The sequence below is a fragment of the Vicugna pacos genome, chromosome 2 (assembly GCF_048564905.1).
Source record: "Vicugna pacos chromosome 2, VicPac4, whole genome shotgun sequence".
Classification (NCBI taxonomy): domain Eukaryota; kingdom Metazoa; phylum Chordata; class Mammalia; order Artiodactyla; family Camelidae; genus Vicugna; species Vicugna pacos.
Window position 1 is genome coordinate 29,035,543 of NC_132988.1, and position 25,004 is coordinate 29,060,546.

A 25,004-nucleotide genomic window follows, 5' to 3' on the forward strand; every position below is an offset into this window, starting at 1 on the left:
ATAAATTGTTTCAGCCTCTGAACTAATGAGAATATCTGTCTTGGGTGACAGATATTCCTAGTTTAAACCATTATGATGAAGCAGCCATAGCAAGGACTGATGAAACAGAGGCTATTAGTCTTTAAGTCCTCCTAAGGAAAAACTATTTCTTCTTTATTTTTGGATCCTCAACACTTAACACAATCTGTAAGTATATTTAAAAGCAAAACTCAAAGTTTTCCCATTCCTCATGCCTACTTCACAAGTCTTTCTATATTCTGCTTTGTCCTAGATACAATGCTAAATTGAGAAATTAATCAAAGACCCAATCTAAAATCAACTCAAAACCTTTAACACATTTGCTAATCACACTTTCTTTGGACTATCAAAGATAATGAGGTAATTGAGCTTGTAATAGAACTTACTTATTTCTAAGAGAATGGAAAGTTTCAGAATCACTAGACCAGATCCTTCATTTTCCAAACAATGAAATTGAGACACAGAAGGCTCAGGTTATACTTTTAAATTTGGCGAAGTCAATATTACAGACCATTTTCTTTTACTTCTAGGTTTTTATACTTTTACCGAAATTACAACCCTTCTACAACACAATATATTTTATTGGGAAAACTAAAGACTTTGTAACTTACTTTTTATTCAACTAGGAGCCAATTACCTGATTATTTCCTGAAATAGAATACTAGTCCACAGTTTTATAACTCTGTTAAAGTTAATAATTAAAGTTTCTTAAAAGCAAAATTAAATATTTGCCAATTCAAGTTCTGATTATGTTAATTTAAATTATGAATGCATCTTTTACTGTGATGATGTATTTTGAAGACCTTCGGATAGTTATAGTATAAGGATTTGGAGAAAAGATAAGCACACTTCAAATGGTAATGCATTTCACATTTTATTGTAATCCTTTAACCCAATACATTAATCTTTATAATCATTATCTTTTAAAAAAATAAGCCTGATGTGTTAATAATAAGGTATTTTAATTGTTTATAAAATTGTATGTTTTAAAATTGGATTTTCCCATATTTCAAAAACATTTCTTTCATGTCTCCTGTTATTAAGAAAATAGAAAGTACCTTAATTAATCCACATTCTAAGAACATTAAATTGAATGAATTGTACATCTAGATTTTATGCGAACTTTGAAAAAATTCACAGTGAAGCAAAGTGATTAAGAAGAAGGGCTGTCCTTCAGCCTGATGCAATTCTCAAGGTTGTGGAATACTTTTAACATATGAATAATTTACTAAAATGAAAATTGGCCTTCTTTTTTCTATAATTTTGAGTCCTTTAGTTACAATTATACATAGCCTTGGCCTCTCAAGCTGCCAGTTAAGAAAAATTCAGTCCTTGCCTGATAGTTCCTGACACTTTAGGTGGCAGAATCTAAGTTGGAGAGTTGGGAAGTTGCCTGGCAAGCTCAATGAGAGACAAAGAACGAAAGAGAGAGGACAAGGATTTACAGAAAAGGAAAAAATATAGTTTCAAAACTGGAAAAATAGGAATAAGGAAAGAGAGAAAAGTCTGAGTTCATATTGGACTGACAGCAGCATGTGAAATAGTATTAGTGAAAAATATTTATAGACTTTATTAGCCTTGGTTCTAAGTACTTTCAATGCTGGAAGTCATTTAATTTTTAGAATAATCCTAAAATATAGGTACATTTATTCCTATTTTTTACATAACAAATTGGATGCATAAAGAAGTTACATAAAGTGCCCAAGGTCACAACTACTTACCTTGGTGGAATACAGAATTCTTGGTGGAGAAATTAGGACTCAAATTTAGAATTGTTTAGATGTAACTGACATATAGCACTTTATTAGCTTCAGGTATACAACATAATGATTTGATATTAATATATACTGCAAAATATCACCACAATAAGCAAATCTAGCCACATGACTCCAGAATTCACACTTTTAACCAAGAAACCAAGAAAGAGAAGATCTTAGAAAAAAAAATTGTGTGGTATTAGAAGAATAATTCCTCTCTGTCACTTTGAGAAATTAGAAAAAATTAAAGTTAATTTTAAAGACTTTTTGATAGGGTGGGGTTTAACGCGACAGCATGCCAATACTGTGTTGCATGGTAGTTCACCTTTGTAAGAACTACATATAAGCATACTAGTTCATGCAATTTATTTACTCAATAGTAACAATACACACCTCCATCCATTAGTTGCACTTGTTATTCTGGTAGGAAAAGCTTTCTAAGAAGAAATTAGACACTTAATATTAGAGTAGAAATTATTAATTGTATCAACCAATCTATCTCACACACACACAAATAATAAAGAGTGACCCAACTGGGACTGATGTGTCTTAAAGGCTGCATGAGAATGGTTTTAATGTTTTCTTTGCTAATGCATAAATTTTATCTATTACATCTACTATATCTGTTTTGTTCTGTCATTTCTTAGGGACTAATTTATTGTCTCTAGTCCTATAATTACAAAAGCAACCATTTATAAAAGAGCACAGTTAATGAGTCAATTGAACACATTAGAACACAATGCTTTTTATTTCTAATTGTGAAAGAAGTAAGTTCTACATTACTATTCACAGAAATAAATACAGTAAAAATTATAAAGCATTTTAGTAGGCTTAACTGTAATTGATTTGATTAATTTCACTGACAAATAAAATACCCTGTATAAACTACAAACACTTTGACTTGTTAAAATAAGAAATGACACCTTTGTACGCGCCTATATGTATGTGTGTCATATATGAGTACATATATATACATATATATACATACACACACACACACACAGACACACACACACACATACACAAATGTATTTTATCAGCTTGTGTTATTAATTCGGGCTGAATTTTAAAATATTTGAAGGGTGTTTTCACAATGTCCAATATTCAGTTGACGATCGACATTTGAAAAGTTTAGTTTTCCCATCACAGTATGTTTTGTAACAGGAAAACAAAGCAAAATGTAGTCCTTGGTGTTTCTTCTTCTGTTAAATTTTTCTATGCATATTTTGCTTTCAGTGTTTTTTCCTTTCATTTTATGTTAATCCCCTTTACTTGACGAAAATTTTATTCTTATCAGATAGTCATGTAAGTCTATGAAGGCTTGTTCTTGATTATCTCTTACAGAGATTATAGTGTTAATTTTAGCATTTGTTTTATTTTGTTTTGTTTTTCGTCTTGAGATGGTATACAAGGAATCTTGTAGGGAACAAGGCCGTTACATGGGGCTCCCAGAATCCTGACCAAACTTTTCTTCTCTCTGCTTATTTAATTTTATAACAAGGAAAGAAAGGGTTAGGCTGCCTTCCCAGGCTATGATGAAGTATAAGAAATGTAAACATGGGTAGACTCAGAGTTTCCCAAAGAGTGAACTGAACTTCACTGTTATTTCAGTAAGTCTATTGACTAAGCATACAGTGGGAAAATGTTTTCTGAAAAGAAAGAAGTGATCCTTATTTCCTGTTTTCACACCAATTTCTCAGCTATATAAAATCAAAGTGGATGAGTGGGCACATTCATCAAACAATTAGTTAATATCAATCAGAAATTTAAAAATTAAGTACTTAAGTATTTCACATTCTTGGATAAAGAAGTGAGAGAAGTTACTTCACTACTTAATTATTGGAGTTTCTTCCCCTAAATTAAAGAAATTCTCAACTCTCAAACTCAGCTCCTACACTTACACATATACATATATGCATGCACAAATCTTCACCCACATGCACAAATTAAATGTATGTCATTAATAGTGAGTAATTTTATTCACTTATCCCACCGAACCCATGAGAACACAAAAACACTTGCTCTGAAGATATCCCTGAAGCTGAGCAGGAACAGGCTGCTAATTTATCAGTCTACATTTGAAGACATCCAACCACCATATAACTGCTTCATTTTACAACCACAGTTTAGGTTCATTTCCTAAAGATACTGACATTATAAGAATTTCAACAAGAAATAATGCCTTGTCATAACTCCTGAATTACCTCTATTTTGCTAGAATTGCTAAATTAATGCCTCAGCTATATTACACTATTATGAAAATGACCCCAAAATGTCCCAGTGCTCTTATTTCAATAGTTTCTCATTTATTCAATTTTGTTTTTTGATTCTATGGACATAATTTAAAAGTATTTTTATCTGTTTGTGTAGTACAGTCTAGCATTACATAGATACAGTATTTATGTAAATAAAATGCAGTCTATGAATAACAGGTCAATTCTCCTATTCTGCTTTGAAAAAAAAAACTTTAACCATGCTAATATGAAGAGAGCAATCCATTAGTGGGCCTGAGGTATCAATGGTTTCTGGAAAACTGAAAGTAAGTAGGATTATAACGACAGATAAAGGAAGCAGAAAAAGGGACACAGGAGAAAACTGCCAAGAAGTTTGGTGCCAAATGTCCAGGAACACAATTAAAATATTGGAACATCAAGAAAACAGTTAGAGAGTTCAAAATGTGTATCAATTGCCTAAAACATATTCCAGTAGGAACTGGAGAAACACTGTAAACTGATTAGAGTTCAATTAAAAAAATGTGTGTGTGTGTGTGTGTGTGTGTGTGTATGGAGCACCAGAGAGCTTTCTCGCCCCTTCCGTCATGTGAGGACACAGGGAGAAGGCAGCTGTTTATGAACCAGAAAGTGAGTCCTCACCAGATACTGAATCTGACAGCATCTTTATTTAGCCTTCCCAGTCTCCAGAACTGTAAGAAAAAAATGTTTGTTGTTGGAGCTATTCAGTCTGTGGTAGTTTGTTACAGCAATCTGAACGGATTAAGACAACTATAAAACCTATCCTTCAGTTATTAGTATTAGATATGGGGTGCTACAGTTATAAAACTTTAGTATTTTTAGTCTTTAAGACTGGCAAATGTTCAATCACGACTTTTAAAGAATACATTTAGCACAGTCATTGTAGAGTCTGTGTTCTATAAGGCCATTATCTGGACTGTCTTTGAAACAGTTTTTATTTTCTCTTAGTTCTTCTATCATGTTGACTTACGACCTGGTATGCCTGATCATTTTACACTGAAAGACAGAAATTAAATATAAAATAATCTAGAAGGAATTTTGAGACATTTGATGATCAGTTTATCTTTCTTCAGACAAAAATTTTTGCAGTTGTCAAAGTTCCAGATATGTTAGCAATTCAGGATCACCTTTCACCAAATATATATATTTGAACCTAGGCTTGGCTTCATACTCTAACTCTTAAGGATAACAGCTTTGGAGTTTTAAGACAGCTTCCACTCCTAGGAAGGTCCTGAATTCCAATTCCAATTCTCCTGTTTTATTAAGGATGACTAAAGATTTGCTAAGCTTTCCAGCTTGCTGGCTATCTTCTCTAAATACTTTCAGGAAAAGAGTGGAACCAAATATTGAGCTCTTATTTTGTATTTTCTTTCCCTCTCAGATTTTAACCTCATAATTTTTCATTGCTCTGTTTAGTTTTCACATGTCTTCAAGCCTATTTTTAAACAAATACGTTGTCCAAATATTCTAGTGTTCTCAGTGGAAGGGGTTCTTTAATATCCAATTTTCCATTAGGAGGAGCAAAAGTTCTGACTTTTAATTTTCTCTAAAATATTTATTCTTCTGAAGTTATTTATAATGTGTCCATTTATTTTGTTTATTGCTTAATGTCTATATTTCCCATTACGATGAAATATATTCCCACAGCAGAGTCTTTATCTTTTTTGTTTACTGATATATCTCTGTTAAAATAATGTCTGACATATAGTCATGGTTGTTTACTAATTATTAGTCCAATAAATAAAATCCAATGCAAAGAAATGGAAAAGTTGCTTTACACAGTAATCTTGTTTTTTCATTTGTTTAGTGTGCTAGAAGTGTTCCTGGAAAAAAAATTACAAGAAAGAATAGATAAAATAAAATATCCTTCAACACAGTACCTAACACACGATAGACAATCAATAATGTTGTTGAATAAAGGAAAAGCAGGTTTAGAGTAGAGAAAAATCCTTATTTAGACAATGCATCGTTCTACTTAGAAAAATATTGAGTTTTTTGCTTCTTCTCCCCTGGGATTGTCAGACAAACATCACAAAGAACTAATAAGCTCTGTACTGGACACATTGTAAATGCTTGATAAGTACTTGCTGACATTGATATTGGCACTTGACCAATGTGTAAAAACATTTCTACATATATAAATGCCTTACAAAATAGAATACTACTTTATTAAATGTAGTCTTAAACAGAAGACATATAAATGCATCCATTATGTAGAATTGATTAATCAATGTAATTACTTACATCATTGAAAAAATACTGTTAATTGGGGCTATAAATTAGCTTTCATTTATTCATGCATTCAAAAACTATTTAATGATTTCAAATATTTATCAAGGAATCTAAGTTCTAAATATGGAATGAATGGGAAAATATAAAACAAAACACCATGGCCTCAAAGTGCTTACAATCTAATAGAGATTATAAGAAATATTAGGAATCTAAAAGGAAAATATTATATATTTAGGAGATCCAAAAAGTTATATAAACAATGCCATACTACTTTAGTTCAATGTATTATTTTTCAAATTTGAGTTGAAATTAAGATCTAAAGAAAGTTTTAAAAGGAAATTAAGCAGCAGTTTATATTTGATTACCAGATGACTACATATCATAGTCTCCTTGCATTTCTTTCTTTCACTGTTACCATGTCTAAAAATGTTCAAAGCACACCAATCAGAGATTTCTTTTCTGACATTAATATAATGGCAAATCTGTCAAAATAAGAAGCCACTCTTTAAAACACATTTCTCTGAATTACTTTTATGTCAACTGAAGAGAAAGAAGAAGGTTAAATGTAAATTCAGAAAAAGTCATGAGCACATAAAACCAAAATATATTACAAAGCTCAATAATACAAAACTGATATCCAAACACTTTTGCCGATAACTCTTGTCATCTAAAAAATAAGACAACTTGACAAAGTCCCTGTAACATAATAACTGAGAACAGTAAGTTCTCTTTCAAAGGAGGAATTACTGTGTATTCAACTATGATTTCTTTTTGCCTCTGTAAATGGGAGTTTGTCAGGCTGCTCCTATGTAACTACCATTCTACTCATTTACCTTTGAATTGTTCATGTGTTTAAAATTAATTTCCAATCAAAGGAATAAAAATATAGTATTATTTCATAATTATTTTATAATTGAATAAGTATTATAAAATACATATGACTCCCCAAAGCTGACACAGTAGATATGGAGAGAGTAATTTTGCAGCCATTTGATAATCATTCAGTAAGTAATTTTCTTATTTTACCCTGTCATAAGCCATCTGTGAAAAATTATTAGAGATAATATGACCTACTACTTCAAATTTAAAAGTATCATTTGTTTATTGTCACAACTTGGTTTTGTTTATGAAAAGACATAAACTAACTTATTCAGTTTAGAAACCTTGGGTGATTTTTAATATATTCTAATAACTCTCCCTTGAGCAAAAGACTTTATAACTTTTTTTATTGTATTTTCCTTAAAAGGCAATTGCCTTTAGAAACTGAGAAGAATTTAATCAGTTTTACATCTTGTGATACCCCAATTTCCGCAAATTCAAGAATACTAAACAACGAAAAACTTTTCAACTAGATTTCTTAAATTCTAATTTGATACAGCCTATAGCTTGCAACTCTGTCAAATTCCAAGAAAATATGGCCAAAGTTTGAGAAAATCTGCATCATAAGCAAAATTAGTTCAGATCTGCCAAAAAGCACTCTAAAACCAAAAGGGGTGTCTGAACATGGAGAAATTAATGTCAAGAATTAACTTTATATAAACAAACAAGTAATGAACTGAATGTGAGCATAAGTCCAATCTAAGGTGCCTTTTCCACATGTAAGAGGAAGAAGAAACACATACCCGTCACTTAATATTCAATAAATATTTTCATGTGACTACTATAACCAGATACTATTTATGGTGCTAGGTACTTATAAGGAACCAACACCAATCAAACAAAGTAAATCCCTAAGTTCCTAAATTTTGCATTCTAGTTTGGGGCGGGAAGTGGTGGCAGAAGAGAGAGAAAATTTATACATTAGTAAATTATATAGACTAATAAATGGTGATGAGTACCAAGGGGGCAGGGAACACACTGGCATAGAGATAGGATATAGTGATGAAGAGCTGACAATTTTAAAGAGTCTACATTGAAGTCTTTATGAAGAAGTTGCTGCCAAAGTAAAGGAAATATCTGACGAGGTGTGTGAGCAAGATCATGTAGATTTAATTGTTGCAGACAATGAGACCAGATTTGAAGCCACTGAAGGATTTTTGGCAGAGTAGTAACATAATTAAGCTACATCAGTACAGAATCAAGAATGACAAATTGTGTGTGGACAAAAGATTGGTAAGGGAACAAATAGAAAGATACTGCAAAACTTCAGGTGAGAGAGAATTGTGGCTTTAGGGTGGTGTAGGTGGAGATGGTAAGAAGGTTTCTCAGTCTGGGTATTTTTTAAACTTATGGTGAAGAGAATCCGATGTCATGTATAAGAGACAGAGCAGAGTCAAGTAAGAGTCTCAGAACCAAAGCCTAAATAACTAGAAGAATCCAGTGACCAGTAACAGAAATTGGTAAAACTTGTGAGAGGAAGTTTTTATGAAAAATGAGAGCTCAGTTTGGGGTAAAGTTAAGTTTAATACCTCTATTCATCATCCCAGTGAAGATTTTGAGTCAGCCATTGGGTATATGAGACCAGAAACCAGAGAAGTCTGGAGACAGATATACATTTAGGAGTTATTAGCACATAAAGAACTTACAGGGTGTAAAGCCATGAGATTTGAAGACATCATGCAAGGATTTACTGTAAAATAAAATCACAGGGATACACTGGCTTAGACACTGAAGCAATATAAAGTTAAGAGGTCTGGGATATGAGGAAGAAACAGAACAATGGACTGAGAGGGAGCTATTAACTAAGTGGAAAGGGAAGAGACTGAGGTATCTTAGGAGTGAAGAAAGTATACAAGGAAAATGGAGATAATCAACCATTTAGTGCTGCTGCTCAGTCACATAAAATAAACAGGGAGAAATAACCACAGGTGACCTTGACAAAAGAAGTTTCCCTTGAGTCATGGCTATGACAGTTTGCCTGGTATGGGTTCCTGTGAAAATGAGAAGACAGAAAATTGAGACAGGCAGTACAGCAACACTTTTAAAGGATTCTTCTACAAAAGCAAGGGAAAAAGTGATGCAATATCTGAAAAGGAAAGCAGGATTGATTTTAATTCTCCCCCAAGATGAAAGCACACTGGTATATATATGAAGTTCTAACAGTAAACAAACGAACATCAATGAGGCAGAAAAAGAGGAAAGAAAGGAGAGATTTTGACTTGACTTGAGTCATATGTCTCTGTAGGTGGAACAAAAAGGGATATGACAAAAATTGAATGGCAGATATGTCATTGATAACAACAGAAGAAAAGGCAAATTTATGTAAAAATTTATGCAGTTAGGTGGGGAGATTTACTGTGGAATCTGTGGAAGTTCTCTTCTAATAACTTTAAATTTTTCAGTAAAACCAGGAACAAGGTCATCAGTGAAAAATAAAAAGGATGGGGAAGATATGAAGATGTGGGGAGAAAGGAGAAGGCGAGAAATAGTCACGGGGAGAGGAAAATTATTGGCTTGAGGAATAGAATACAATTTCCACGTAGCATTAAGGAGCCAGCTAAGACTATTGGTTACAATTTTAATCTACCAGCATTACTGTATGTTTTTTCTAGTACCATTTAGCTGGAAAATCATATACATGGAATAGAAAGAAATGTGGATTTGCCAATAGCGCTCAGTTAGCTAAGTAACCCAGAACTTTAAAGGTCTCGCCTCTCTTCTATAATTTCTTTTCTCACCTAGTTTGGAAAAAAAAAAAGTATCTAGTTTAAATAGTAGGAAGCTTGACATTTGACCAAAGATCTTTCAAACTTACTGTTTATGCCCTGAGTTATCTCTAGGCCTAGGCTTAAAGGTAAAAAATTACAGTTTTGTTTTAAAAAATTCCTTATTTTAGAAGAGTTTCAGATTTACTAAAAAGTTGTGAACATAGTATAAGAATTCCTACATACTTCACATACACAAATAAAAAACCAATACTTACATACCAACTAAACACCATAATTTATTCCAGTTTCTTTAGTTTTTACCAAAACTATTTTTTTCTAGTCCAGAATTCCATCCAAGAAAGTACACTGTATTTAATCCTCACATTTCCTAAGGCTTCACTTGGTTGTGATTGCTTTAGATTTTCCTTGTTTTGCTGAGCTTTTCTGTTGTAAGGCGTACTGGGCAGGTATTCTGTAGAATGCCCCTCAACTGGAAGTTGTCTGATTTGTTTTTTTCTCATGATTAAGCTAGGGTTATGGGTTTGGGGGGAGAATACAGAGGTAAAATGTCATCCACATCACGTCATATCAAGGGTACACACTATCACGAGGCTTATCGCTGTGCATGCTCATCTTGCTCAGCTGGGAGTGTAGTATTTTTTAGGTTTCTTCATTGAAAGGTTTCTTTTTCCTCTTTCTCGCCATATTGCAATCTTTGGAAGGAAGTCACTATGCCCAGCTCTCACTTGAGGAGTAGGGAATTATGCTCACTCTCCTTGAGGTCAGAGCTTCTATATAAATTTTTTTTCATATATTTACCTATTCACTCCATTTACTTACTTATTCAACCATTTATTTATATTAGTATGAACTCAGATATTTACTAGTTTTGGATGTAATAGATTACTGTATCACTCATTTTGTCGCTCAGATCATTCCAGCTTTGGACACTGGGAGCACTCTCAGTTGGTTCCCGTGTCCCTCTGACATACACCCATCACTGTGGGATTTTTTAAAATTTTGTTACATTTTCCTTTTTTAGCACGTTCTTACTTTCTAGCACTACAAAGTGCTCCAGGCTCTGGGTGAATATCCAGACATTTTAAGTTCAAAAAGATTTTAAAACATTTTCTGTCCTAATACGCTTCTCTAAGCCAATGAATGGAAATAAAACATATAGATTATAGTATTGAAAAGTATAATCTCAATACTTACAGTAAGGAAAATACTAGGAACAGCTTCAGTTTATATAGACCCTCATAAGACATTATTTTAAGTGCCTCACAATTATTAACTTATTTAATTCTGACAGCCCTATAAGTAGTGTGATAGGTCCTCTGTTAAATGTCTTAACTCATTTAATGGTTACAACAGAACTCTATAAGGTAGTTAATTATTCTTGCCCCCATTTGGCAGATAAAGAAACTGAATCCAAAGCTCACATGTATAGTAATCCCAATATACAATTCCTAGATTTGAATCCAGGTTTGTCAGATTCTCAAATATAAATTCTTAATTACTACAGAGATTGTCTCCTTGGTTGTATTGGTGCTGGGGAAAAATCAAATCCTCTTCATTATTTCTACCTCAAAATATAATTAAATGTTAATACTAAAGGTTCTTCTAAATTGAAAATTGTGTAGTTTAGTGATTTCCTCAATTTCCTTATATGTTAGATGCTTTTGTCTTCGTATTTCTTATGCATCTTGTATATATGTCTAGTAAAGGATTTATCACATAGAACCAAATTATTTCTTTACATTTCTCTCTCTACATGTTTTATTTACCTATATAACCAAGCCCAGTTTCTTCTATTATAGAGAAGGTACAGATTTTATGTTAATGATTAAATATATGAGCGAGACATCAATGGTAGTATTAGAGGTTTTCATAGGCAAGTCATCCACCAGGTCATTTTAAAAGTATTAAAGAGAATTAAATATAATTATTTGTAATGGTTCTCATATTATGACAAAATCTATATTGTTAGTCTTAAAACTAGACATTTTAATAAGCTAAAATATCATAAAAGAGGCAGAAACTTTTAGGAAAGTAAAAGACAACAGGTATTTCCCTAATTTTATTTATCAAATAGATATACAAAAATATATAGATATATAAAAATATCTAGATATATAAAATATATATTTTATATAGATATCTAAAAATCTCTATAAGAGACAATACTAAGGGAGGAAAAGAATGTTACTTTCTAAGCAATAGAAATTTACATAGAGTAACTATTTGAATTTCAATCCAATTTTACTAACATATATTTTCAGTATAATTTATGACTGTTTCATTTTGAAATGCTTAATGTATTTTTAAAGGTAGATTGGTAAAGATCAGTCCAATTCTCTGCTTAACTTATCTAATGCCTTAGCTTTAATTGAGTTTATCCATCAAAGTCACATTTCATTTGGAGAATGGATGTCAGACTAGAGCAGTTAGCAATGATGAGGAAAGAACTTTAAATTAACTAACAATAGTATCTTAGAACAAAAATTAAAGTCTATGGTCAGCTTAGAACTCAAAATAAAAAAAAAAACAGTTGACAGCTGAATTTTATGTGATGCTCAAATATCAGTTAAAAATAGTATCACTGTAAATTCCTAGCATGCCATTTGTAAGACTGTGTCAATAAGCAGATAAAAATTTTAAGTCAGGAGCCTGACAAATAGCTTATGTAAAATTCAATATGTTTTGTTTGCATATTTAACATACTCATTAATATTGTTATACCTCTTAATAATCAGGACATAAAATTCTTTCCTTTGATAGTTTAAAGTAGCTTAGAGAATGGAGGAACAGAAGGAAAGAAAATGTATACATTATCTGTATTTTCTGGGTAATTATTATTGTCCATGGTTGGTGTGTTTTATTTCCTAAAATTTAGGATCCTTAGTTGAAAGAGACAAATTTAACAAACGGAAGAATTCCTATATTAGTCAGATGACCCATGGTATAAGGACTGTTATGGCAGGAAAGGCAAGTGAAAGCCTTTATTTATCAAAATAGTAAACTAAAAGTAATGTTGCATCCCTAGATGGTTATCAGAGATTTGTGCCATCAGCTAGGGCTTGACACATGCAAGGGTGTTGATTACCACCATATGTCCATCCACTTGCCTATTTGGCTTGTGCAGAAGACAGAACAATTTGGAGAACGGCAGTAGATTATCAGAACTCAACAGTATGATTGTGTGCTGTTGTTCCGGTTGTGGGCACTGAACATTCTGGGTGTGTGTGTGTGTGTGTGTGTGTGTGTGTGTGTGTGCAAAATCTGGTACACTGCTCTTGATCTGGTCAAGCCATTTTCTTCTATATTTATTAAAAAAAGACCCTCTGAAAATTGTTTTTTTCAACCAGCATGGCCAACAATATATCTTCACAGTCTTACTTCAAGGCCATCTTAACTCCCCACCTCCATGTCATAACCTAGGCTGCAAGGAGTTGATCACCTTTCCGTTCCACAAGACATCACACTGCTCTGTTATCTTGATCTTTTTATGCAGTTATATCTGGTGAGCAGGAAGAAGCAACTACTTTAGACACTTTGGTGATATGTATGTAAGCCAAATGGTAGAAAACAAATCCCATAAAAATTCAGGTGTCTACCACTTCAGCAAAACTTCTAGGGGTTCAGTGATCTGAGATCTGTCAATATAATCTAAGGTAAAGGAAAAGTAGCTGCATCTGGCCCTTCTTAGAACTGTGAAAGAAGCATAATGACTAGTAGTCTTTTTTTTTTTTTTTTGGAATTTGGAAACAATATATTTCTCATCTAGATGTACTACTCTTACTCAGTTACTGAGTAACCCGTAAGGGTACAGTTTTTCATGGAGCCTAAAACAACAGAAAGGTTTTCAACAAATTCGTAATGCCATAAAAGCTGATCTTCCTTTGGGTTTTATAATCATAATATCTCATGGTGCTCTAAATGTTGATAGAAGATAGGAATGTGTATGGCAGACCCTCATAGGTAAATTAAAGCACAGACCTATACAATTTGGACTGGAACCATGCTAGCCCCAGATAATTATTCTCCTTCTGAAAAATAGCTTTGGGGTCCCTATTAGGCTCTAACACAGACCAAGAGCACTGAGCCACCAAACAGCCATAAGGGAATTTACAGTTAAGCCATTAATTTGTCCTACATAACTGCACTTCATCTTTAAATGGAATATGAGAGCAGACTCAAGCAGGTCCTGAATATACAAATATGTTTAATGAGTAGGTGGCCCAGAAGCCAATGAGTCCTATTTCTGTTCCACTGCCTTCTCTCTCAGACAACCCATATGGTCTCCTGGGCAATTCTTTATTACCAGTTGTTTGAGGAAAAAAACGTTCATATATGATTTGCAAATGGTTCTGCCAGATATGCTTTTACCACTTGAGTGGATAGGTATAAAATTATGGCCCCACTCTGTGACAACTGTAGTGGCCTGAAAGACAGTAGTGAAGTGAAATCTTGTCAATGGACAGAACTTCAAGCAATGTAACTGAGTGCCCATTTTCCCTTCAAAATGGAGAGAGCTGGAGCTGTAGACCTGATTCATGAACTGTCATTAATGTTTTGGCAGGATGACCAGGGACTTGGAAGGCACACAGTTGGGATAATTGGATAATTGGAGACAAGTTAGTCTAGGGAATAGGTATGCAAATAGACCTCAACAAATGAGGCCAGAATGTGAAAATATTTGTCTTCCGTACAAATGCTTATTAAAGAGTGACCTTAGCAAATGATGATCTTGAAAAGCAGATGGATTAGATAGATTGTGAGGTGGATTTCAGTCAGCCTCTCTCTCCAGCCACCTCAGTCTTTAGTTAATAAATTCATGGACAAAGTAACCATGACAGAAGGGATAGAGGCTTTGCAAGGGTTAAGCAAAATGGACTGTTATCCACAAGGATGAATTGCTGCTTAATGCCCAAATCGCCAACTGCAAAACCACACTGAACACTCGATTCGGCACCACTCCCTTGAGGGGTCTGCCAACCGCCTGGTAGCATGTTGATTTTCTTGGACCTCTTCCATTATGGAAGGGGTAATACCTTTTCTTATTGGAATAGACAATTTCTGTGGTTATGAATTTGTCTTTCCTGCCTGCAGTGCTTCTGTAAAAAAAACACAATATGTAAATATCTTACTCATCTCCATGTTATTTCACACAGCATTGCTTTCCACCAAAGCTTCATTTTGTGGCAAATTAAATGTGCCTATGACCCATGCTCATGGAATTCACCATGTTTCCTGTCACTTTTAAGCAGATGGGTTGATAGAAATACAGAATGGCCTTTTAATAACACAGTTACAATTCCATTTGGGCAGCAATAACTTGTAGTGTTGATTAATGTCTTTCAAAATGTGGTAACTATGTTGGTGACTTATACATGGTGACTTGTTTGTCTCAAAGCCAAGTGTGTGAGTATAGGAATCAGGGATGGAAATAATGACTTGCTTCTCTCACTACTACCATTTGTGATCTACTAGTGAATTTTTGTTTCTAGTTCCTACAATTTGAAGTTCTGATCATCTAGAGTTCTTAGTTCCCAAAGAATGAATATTTCCATTAGGCAAAATAAAAGTAGTTCCATTAAACTGGAAGTTGAGACTGCTACTTGGAAACATTGAAATTCTCATGTCAGTGAATCAGCAAGCCAGGAAGAGGGTCTGGCTCCTACTATCAAGGCTGGAGGGAATTGATCCCATTTATTAAGGGAAAATTGGGTGTTGTCAACTCACAACGGATATAAACAGGATGGACTGCAAGAGAACCCCTGGAGAACTTCTTTGTACCCCGTGTTCTATGATAAAGCCAACAGAAAGTATAATAAATGTAATACAGGCAGAACTACAAATAGCCCAGGTGATGGTTGTCAGATTTAGCAAATATCAAGATTCCTAATTAAAATTTAATTTCAGATAAATAATTTTTTTAAGTTTATGTATGTCTCATGCAGTATCTTCTAAATATTTATAATAAAAATCTAATTACTAAACAGAAATTCAAATTTAACTGGGTATCCTGTATTATATCTGAGAATCTTAGCCCAGATCCTTCAGGTCCATCCACAGGAAAGGAAACACAGACAGCCTGGTGTTTGCTGAGTTCAATGGGAAAATGGAATGGCTAGTAGAAGAAGGAAGTTATGTACTGAAGGGATAGCAACTCTTCATAGTGGATTTGCCATATGACCACCTGCAGAAATGACTTGATAGATTGCAGAAACTAAGATTGTAATCATTATGAATAGTTTGTCCTTGTTTTGATGTGAATATATTTAAGTATATATTAATCAAATGTTTCCATTTTTCCCTTTCCATTAGCAGTCTACCTACCAGAAGCCTAAGATAGTTAACCTTGAATTTCCATATTAATGCTACAGCATATCAAGTTGAATGTGATTAGGCTAGAAGAGAAATAAACAACCAAAGATGGATTAAGGGATATTGTATGTTCTTTCACTGGAGGTTGGCATGCTTTTGTCCATACATGGGTTATTTCTATCATGTAAGGTGAAACTTGCCATTCTCTTTATTTGAAAGTTAACTATGATTAAAATTTTTAAAAAACAGATGTGTATATATGAACTATAGTGGTTTTATACTGTGTCAATTTAGCTAAGCTGCAAGTATTTTTTGAAAAATTACCTTCCTGGTATTGTTCCAAGTTAGAGAAGCTCACAAGAGAAACTTGCATGAGATTGGAAAGGTAGAAATGAAGGAGTAGTCATTTTTATGTCCCGAAGTTGGGTGTAGGGTGGGCACTGCCACAGCTCACACATTTGTCTCTGGTCTGCTCGCTTACCTGGATAAGTCGGGTGGTGGCCCAGCCCAGAGTTCCTCTAGTTCCCCACACAACTTGTCTTCAACTTCTCCAAATCCTCCCCTGCCCTCTGCCCATGCTCTCTTTTCTACATAAACATATTCAAATGTCATCAAGTCAACTATGGGTCATTCACTTAATGTATTTTTATCATTTTCTCTTATCCTATCATTAAACTTTGAATAACAGATGTAGTTTGCAGTTAATGTAAACATTTTAAACTCTTATACTTAATATTTGATTGTTACTACTCACCTATCACAGTCTATTTTGCCATTCCTAAAATATTGACTTTCAGGAACTTCTTCAAGAAGAACGAATAAATATTATCTGACCTCTGTATATCTGAGAGTGACTTTGAATTAGCTTGCAATGGAAGTTCCATGTGCTCATTCTAGATATCTTGAGCCCCAAGTTCTTCTCTCCATATTCTGTTGCTACTGTTCTGTTGTGCCTTGATATTTAATACTGTAGAAAACTTCTTTGATTCTTTTGTAAATTAAAACTGTATATTTAAATATTGTTAGGGTTCTTTATTGTTAAAATTAAGTATATTTCTCAGATTACATTTTAACATAAGGTAAATTTTTTGTGTAATTGTTTTGTTTTTCTTTCAATTTTGCTATTTGGTTGTGTGTATATTAAATTATATATTTCAATTATATGTAATTCATTACATATTATAGATTATAGATACATGCATATACATACATAATTTCTAGTTTAGAAAGTTTTTGTCTATATCTTGATTTGCTATTTATGTTCTATTACTGTGATTTTCTGTTAATATCTATTTCTGTTACTTCTACCTTTTGTTTATTCACTACTCTAACCCTTTACTGGGTATCTGTTCTTTGACCTTGTCTTTAGTGATCATTCTTCATTTTATTTTCACTCTCTTGTATCCTGAATTATTTTCAAGTTTGTTCTCCAAGGCACTGATTATTTTGAAAGGGTTGACTCTGCTTGATAGTATTTCAGAATCAATTTTAATTATGAGTTTAAATTTTGGGTTTCCTTTGGTCTCATTTCACCATAGTTACCTAGCTTTTTAAGTTCATCTCAGTATATTATTTCCTTATGTCTTTATTTTCTTTATCTATAGAAGTTATAATATTTTGCCTATTTTTAATATTCAACTTACCTCTTTACATTTCCTTAACTGTCTTACTAAAGCAGCATATTCAAAATCTGAAGTGAGTACATGTTTTTTCTTAAAACATACTAAATGTGACAGCCGAAGGTAAATCTTATCAACAATTTGGTAGACCACCTGTTCCTCCCGAAAGTATTCCTCTCTGTCACCACCTTCTTCACTGACTATTCCTCAAAGCACACCAAGAAAAATAGACAGGAGTGGCTATTCATGACATCCAGGTCCGTACTCCCCAATTCCCATGATTACTACAATGTTACATGTCAATCAGCTTTATACTTTCTGCAGATCTCGGTAGCTGTTACTCCAAATTGTTCCTTATCATTCCCTCTTTCATTTTTAAAGCATTTCTTAATATTTAGCTGCCAAATGAAATCAAACATCTTAGAACTAGTGTCTTCGATGGCACGATTTTTATTTTCCTTTTAGAATAACAAGAGCATGTTCCATGACACACATTTGGCAAGACATGATGCCTGAAGTATAACAACCCTTCTCCCTGCCCACATAAATGTCACCTTTATCTTCCCAGATCTACTTCAGTTGAGCAGGTTAATATGTACAACCCATTGTTCACTTATGATGTTTGTTTATCAATCATATTTGATTGACATGCAAGGCTCTTTCAAGTATCTCCTGCTTTAACTATATGGTTAGCCTGCTGACCTAGAAAGATTAATTATAATTTTCAAATAAAATATTTTTGCACACAAAAGATTACCAGTCCCACTGTTCACTGCCTCTCATGCTATTCTGTATTCATCATTCCTTAGTAAATAGCTCATCACTGAATAACCCTGAATGTTCTGGAATCATTCAAGGATGTGGCTATAATCTTGCTTTTTTTAGATGATGGTAGCAAGAACTATACTGCTGGGCTTCTATAAAGAGAAGGGTGAATAAATTAATGTGCAAATTTGGTCCTAGCTGGTTCAGGAGATAGTATCCTTTTTTTTAAAATGCAACTTAACAACTGAAGCCAAATTGAGTACAATATTCCTACATTTTCTTGGTGTAATATAAGAATGTTTTAAAATTGTCCTTTTCATCATCTTTTAATTTTCTCAATTAATTCTTGAAGTTTATTTTTAAATGGGATGCATTATTGTAGGTTAAAAAGAAAAAAAAAAAAAAGACCTTGAAGCAAAGACGTCTGTGCTGCTTTCTTCTTACAGATGAGCCTGTAGCAGTCCTTTCAAATTTCAATACAGATGCTCCATGGCATCTATAGGAACGTGGTAGTATCATATTTTAAATAAAATATACAAGTGTCTTCTTGGAATTTTATTTCTTATCTTAGTCTTCTCCGTCCCCTACTCTTAAAATTTACTCAAGCAACTGGTATTTCTTGGCTAACTGCCTGAAAGAAAGAATTTAGCAATTGCAAAAGCAAATAGCCTGTAAATATCATCCTGGTTTTTGTGTTTAAAATGTCTTGCTCTCCGGAAAATGATTAATTTATTAATTAAGATGTAAGTTACTGCATGTAATAGAGACTCAACTTAAAAAGAGATCAACTAAAGTAGAAACCTACTTTCTCCCAAGTCCAGGCTCATATAGTATGCCGTTCTGCTTTTCAAAAGCATCAGGGTTCAAAATTCTTCTACCTTCTCATATGTCTTTCTTTATGACTCCTGAGACAGATGACCATCTCAGCTGTCAATGTAAGAAGGAGAAAAGGTAAAGGAGAAGGAATCAGCAATTTACTTTACGGCAAAACAAGGAGGTTGAACACATTAATTTTTCTCATGTTTCACTGGAACAAAAAATTGAGTATGCTTGACCAAATTTTGTAGGTGCAAAATTGTCAGTAATAAAATATTTTAGGGAGAAAAATTGTCATTTTTCAGGAAAACGCCTTGATAAGGAGCTTCAAGCAGAAAGAAACTGGCTTGTGAGGATGAAGTAGCAGGAGAGAAGGCTCCAAAGAAATAACTACATTGATGCGCACTACCAGAGAAAAGGGATTTGGGATGAGGAGAACAGGAAAGCTGAGAGGCAGTCAATGAGCCACATTAAAAAAAAAAAAACATGTTTTTAACACAAGAATATCAAATATTCAACATTGAATTGCTTGTGATCCTATTGTAACTCATTGCTTCTAACTCCTTTAAAATTTTGAACAATCTCACAAAAGTCTCACATGTTTAAACTTTTGGGGGGAATTCAAAGACATGAGCTGACACCACATTAAGGTTGACACTATAGATAAAGCAACAGCTGCCAGATGGATGTGTGGAGACAAGAATGCAGAAACAGCAAGAAGTGACTGAAAAAGCAGAACATTTTGAGGAATTTGTAGAATTTATAGGAAGGACTTTAGGCTTCTCTATAGAAAAGAGCATGGAATGGGAATTCAAGTCTATCTTACCCTAGATCTTACCAGGTGGATAAGCCCAGCTGATACATGATGTAAGCAATCTTATGAGACTTTCAGGGAGGGGAGGGGCACGGTACATGTGTTGGCAAGCAGCATAAGTGTGGAAGAAAAAGGAGTTATTTCATTCCAGTTTATCAGAAATCAACAGAATACCACAATTTGTATTTACTTCAGTAACCCAGTGAAACCAGCAGATTATATAAGAGAAAACAGACTTTCAGAGCTGTTACTGCATTAAGGAAGATTTCACAGCAGAGCTAAGAGCAGGATTCCAGGCCTTGCCTTGCTTCAGTGTCCTTTCCACAGTATTACATCTCTTCAGATCCTAAAGCCCTCTTAGGTGTTTGGATTTCTTAACCAACACTTAGTTATCTGTCTTTAAATTTTCTTTCCTCAAAATTGCCTATCCTCAAATTTTTAATGTCAAGTCGCTAACCAATTATTAATTAATAAATCTACTACTGACTTTATTGTTCTTAAAAACAATAAATTATCCACACTTACTAAACATAAATTATATACACATACACACTCAGATAATCATCCCTCATTCATTCACTCATTCTTTAATTCAATGTATTGCAAAATATATACTGAACATCAATTATATGTCTAAGCACCATTCCAGGTGCCACAAAAAACAAGAGTGAACAAAACAAACATACTCTTTATGGATGGTACATTTCTTTTGGGAACATCAAGCCATTCAGCCATTTTTCAGGTATTAGTATTTATTTGTTGGAATCTTATCAATACTATTGGCACAGCATCCGACATTTATTTATTACCTACTAGGTGTCACAGACTACCTTTAGCGCTTCAATTCCCTAATTTGCTCTTCACACTAACCTTTTGATATTGGTCTTTTTCTCAGCTTTATAAATGAGGGAATTGAGAGAGAGAAGACTGAAATAACTTGCTCAAGGTTGCATGGCAAATAAGTAGCAAAGCCTGGAATAAAATCCAGAGAACCAGGTTCCAGCACATGCTCATAACCTCTGCATGTGACCTCTGTTCACCCCCTTGCAGAGATAAGAATGGAGCAATATCAGTATACTTCCTAACAGAACATTTCTTAAAGCATGTAAAATGAGATCTGAATTTACTCTTAAAAAATACTTTTTATTTCTCTGTATATACATATTTAATACCTGCCATTTATACACATATATGTTTATAAGACAAAATCACTAATAAAACAGAACGTGAGGGAAAGTGATCATTCAGTACTCACAGACATAAGCAGAAGTGATGACAGAAAAAGAAAGGAAAACACTCCTCTTTATTGTCAGTGAGTGCATTACTGCCTGCTTTATTGCAAAACGAATAGCCAGAGAACACTCAACCAGATAAGGCTAAAAGCACACACATTTCCATTCTTTTTAAAATGAAATATTCAGCAGCGAGAGGAAATAAGTGGCCATGAAAAGGGGGTTGTGGACATAAAACTAGAAGGCAGATTCTATCAGAGCATTTCAAAGAACTGAAAAGGGATCTCACCTCCAGGCCTGCCAGTGGCAATGAAGCTGGAAGGGAGAGCTCCAGTAATCAATCTCAGTACAGCTGCAAACAGAAGAGCAACCAGAATTATTTTTTTTCATAGGTTGGATTGCAAAGGAAAAAGAAATTAGATGAATGTGTCATTAATGGCCTCCATGTGCACCTGGTAACTCATTGTCCAGATGATAAATTTGGCAAGATAGAAAATAAAATTATTACACTTTAAAGCTGATTTTTACCTACATTGGCTATAGATGTCTACTATTTTCAACAATGCACTTAAATTTATTTATAGTCTCCCTATTTGGAATGAATGGATATTAAAAAATATCTTGCACAGGAGAGTTTCCCAAAAATTCTGAAATAATGGATGAATGGAAATAAGGAAGATACATCTTTTTCATCAGGTATACCAGAGAACTACAGGTATAACTTTCAGTATTAAATCTTAAAAATAAAATGAATTTTAATGTATTTAGAGCATATACTTTTTATTGCTATTTGATAAGATTAGAATGAATATGATGTGAATGTCTGTCTGTGTGGATTTCCTATGAAAAAAATGCAGCAGATAAGCACAAAGTGAACTTAGTCTCATGGGAATCCTATGCATCAGAAGGTAAGAAATGTTTCACAAATCCTCAATATCCCTCCAGAGTTTGCCCATTCAAGTTTTAGTCAGAATTAAGTTAGAAACAAACCTCTCAATATAGATCCCCATTTTGTTTCCTTCAATTTCCTGTACAGGAGTCATAGATTAGCTGATTAAAATGTGTGCGCCTCACTATAACTCTTCATTCCTGTTCCAAAACCTCAAAGAAGAGGTTTTTGTCTCCTCCTTGCCTACCTTTTTTCACTCTGCTCTTACTTCTCAGGACTTGTGGTCCCTCAAATCCGAGGCAAAAACTGGGGGCAGAGAACACCTGCTCCCATTCTCTCAGGCTTCTCTCTCTCAGAAACATTATGTTCACCTTGTCTCCTCTCTCACAGATATTTCAATATGTCTCAATTAAGGGACAGACAAAAGTATACGTAACTGAATAGAATGCACCACTAACAGTATTTATACTTTTCTTTATCAAAAACTTCTCTCTTTTCATTAATGATTCCTGGGTAAGCGCTGCACTAGTGATGACTCTCATCTCCCCTAAAGTCACAAACGCATGTGTGCCTGGGCTGAGTGGAGAAATACGACCTATCAACCCCAACAATTTTTCTCTAAACCTGCTCATCAAAACCCTTTAGAGTTTTCTTTCCTCCCCTCTCTCCAAAAGATAGAAGCCAATCATTGTTGGTGGTCATGGATCAGGTAGCAATTGACTGATTACTTAGTTTCAACTGCCCATAATGAATAAAAGTTAAAAGAAAACTATTTATCCTTTCCATGCTCTTTGAGAACACATTGAAGTAAATCAACCCCAGGTTTGAAAATCAAAATGAATCAAGAAAGACAACAAATTTAAGAAGCTGTGAGAAGGAGCTATGGAATGAAATATAAAACCTAACCTCAGGTATCTATACTTAGAGAAAATTCAATTTATAAATTAAACCTTGATTTAGGCTGCTTCTAAGGGTTAAAATGAAAAATTAAATCAATTATCCATATCAATTCTAACTTTGAAGGATTTTAATGTTTCTTTACAGATTTTTTAGATATTGATTGCATTAATTGGAAAATTGCTCAACTGTCAGATTTCTTCAACATTTATAACAATCTAAAAGGATACGAATAATTCAGTACAGCTTATAGTTTCACCATAAAAAAAGATTATTTAAAGCATCCTTCTTTATCTGCTCCAAAAAAATATGAGATTTAAATAAGGCACAAGTTGGGAGAGTATAGCTCAGTGGCAGAGCACATGTTTAGCATGCATGAGGCCCTGGGTTCAATCCCCAGTACCTCCATTAAAAATAATAAATAAATACACTGTTTATCTTCCCACCAAAAAAAAAAAAGTTTAAAAAAATTAATTAAATAAGGCACAATAAGTCTGTAAACTATATACAAAATATCTGATGATTTAATTTCAAAAAAGGCAATGGAACTTGGGCCCATCCTCCTTCCCCCTTATTCTGGTGGGTAGAAAGCACAGAATACTGGTTCACAGCATGGGGATGTATTTTAAGTTAGCCTGGCTTTGTCACTTCAAAGCTTACAGAGACTCAAAACCTCAGTTTCCTCCTAAGTAAAATAGGTCAAAGCTTATCATGAATACTTTTTGAGGCTTAAATGAGAAGATACCTATAGAGTGGTAAGGATGGCATCCTTGTTAGGTGCTCATCAACTAAATGATTAAATAGCTATAAAACATACAAAAAATAAATACAACAACTGAACAAAAGATCAAGTGTGAATGAAAGGAAATAAAATACCCTCAACTACAAAATACATTTTATCTTTATCATCTGAGCCCAAGAGAATATATGTATGTTGTGTGTGTGTGTGTGTGAGTGTATGCACGCGTGTGTGTATTCTTCACAATATAAAACTATCAATCCACCAACATGTTTCTATATTTGGATGTAAGCATGCTTTGGTTTGCTTATAGCAAAACATTTTCTATGTAAATGAACTGCTCCTTCTGAAGCTGAATTCTTGTCAAATGTATAATACATACAAAACAGCTAGAATTCAGCCATTAATAGTGTATTATCTCACAGGTCCGACCTTCATTAAGAACAATACAGAACAGCATTAAAATGTGTGAAAAGTAATTTAAATTATGACTTTTTCGATGGAATAATAAGACTTTGTCATATGCATAACAAGTACAGACTTAGTAACAACAACAAAGTAACGTTCACTTCTAACTCATGCCACAGATAACAGCAAAAGATTTATTTCAGTAGCATTTAGAGTTTAGGAAGTTGAGGGAAGGGAACATTAGGAAGAAAGATTTGGAAAACTTATATACTTTCATTTTGGAATGATAGTTTTTAAGAGATAAAATTGTAGTCTTTATCTTTTCTACTTATGTTGTTCCTAGAGCAAGCCTTTCTAGCTTTCTAATTTGGATCCCTATTTCTGGTGTTAATATTAAAAAGATCACCCACATTTTGATACATTACAATGATGTACTTCTCAATGTACAAAGTCACTTGACACCAAATAACATATTTTAGGATTTAAATTGTAGCTTAGATTTATCATTAAGCATCTGCTGCATGAGATGAAACATTGCTTTCTATACCATTTCACCAATATTTCTAGACACTCTCAGGAATGTTTAGAAGTATTGGAGGGAGGAGCTCTAATACTTTTTGAAGAGTTTAGGGATTCAAAACCATGGTGT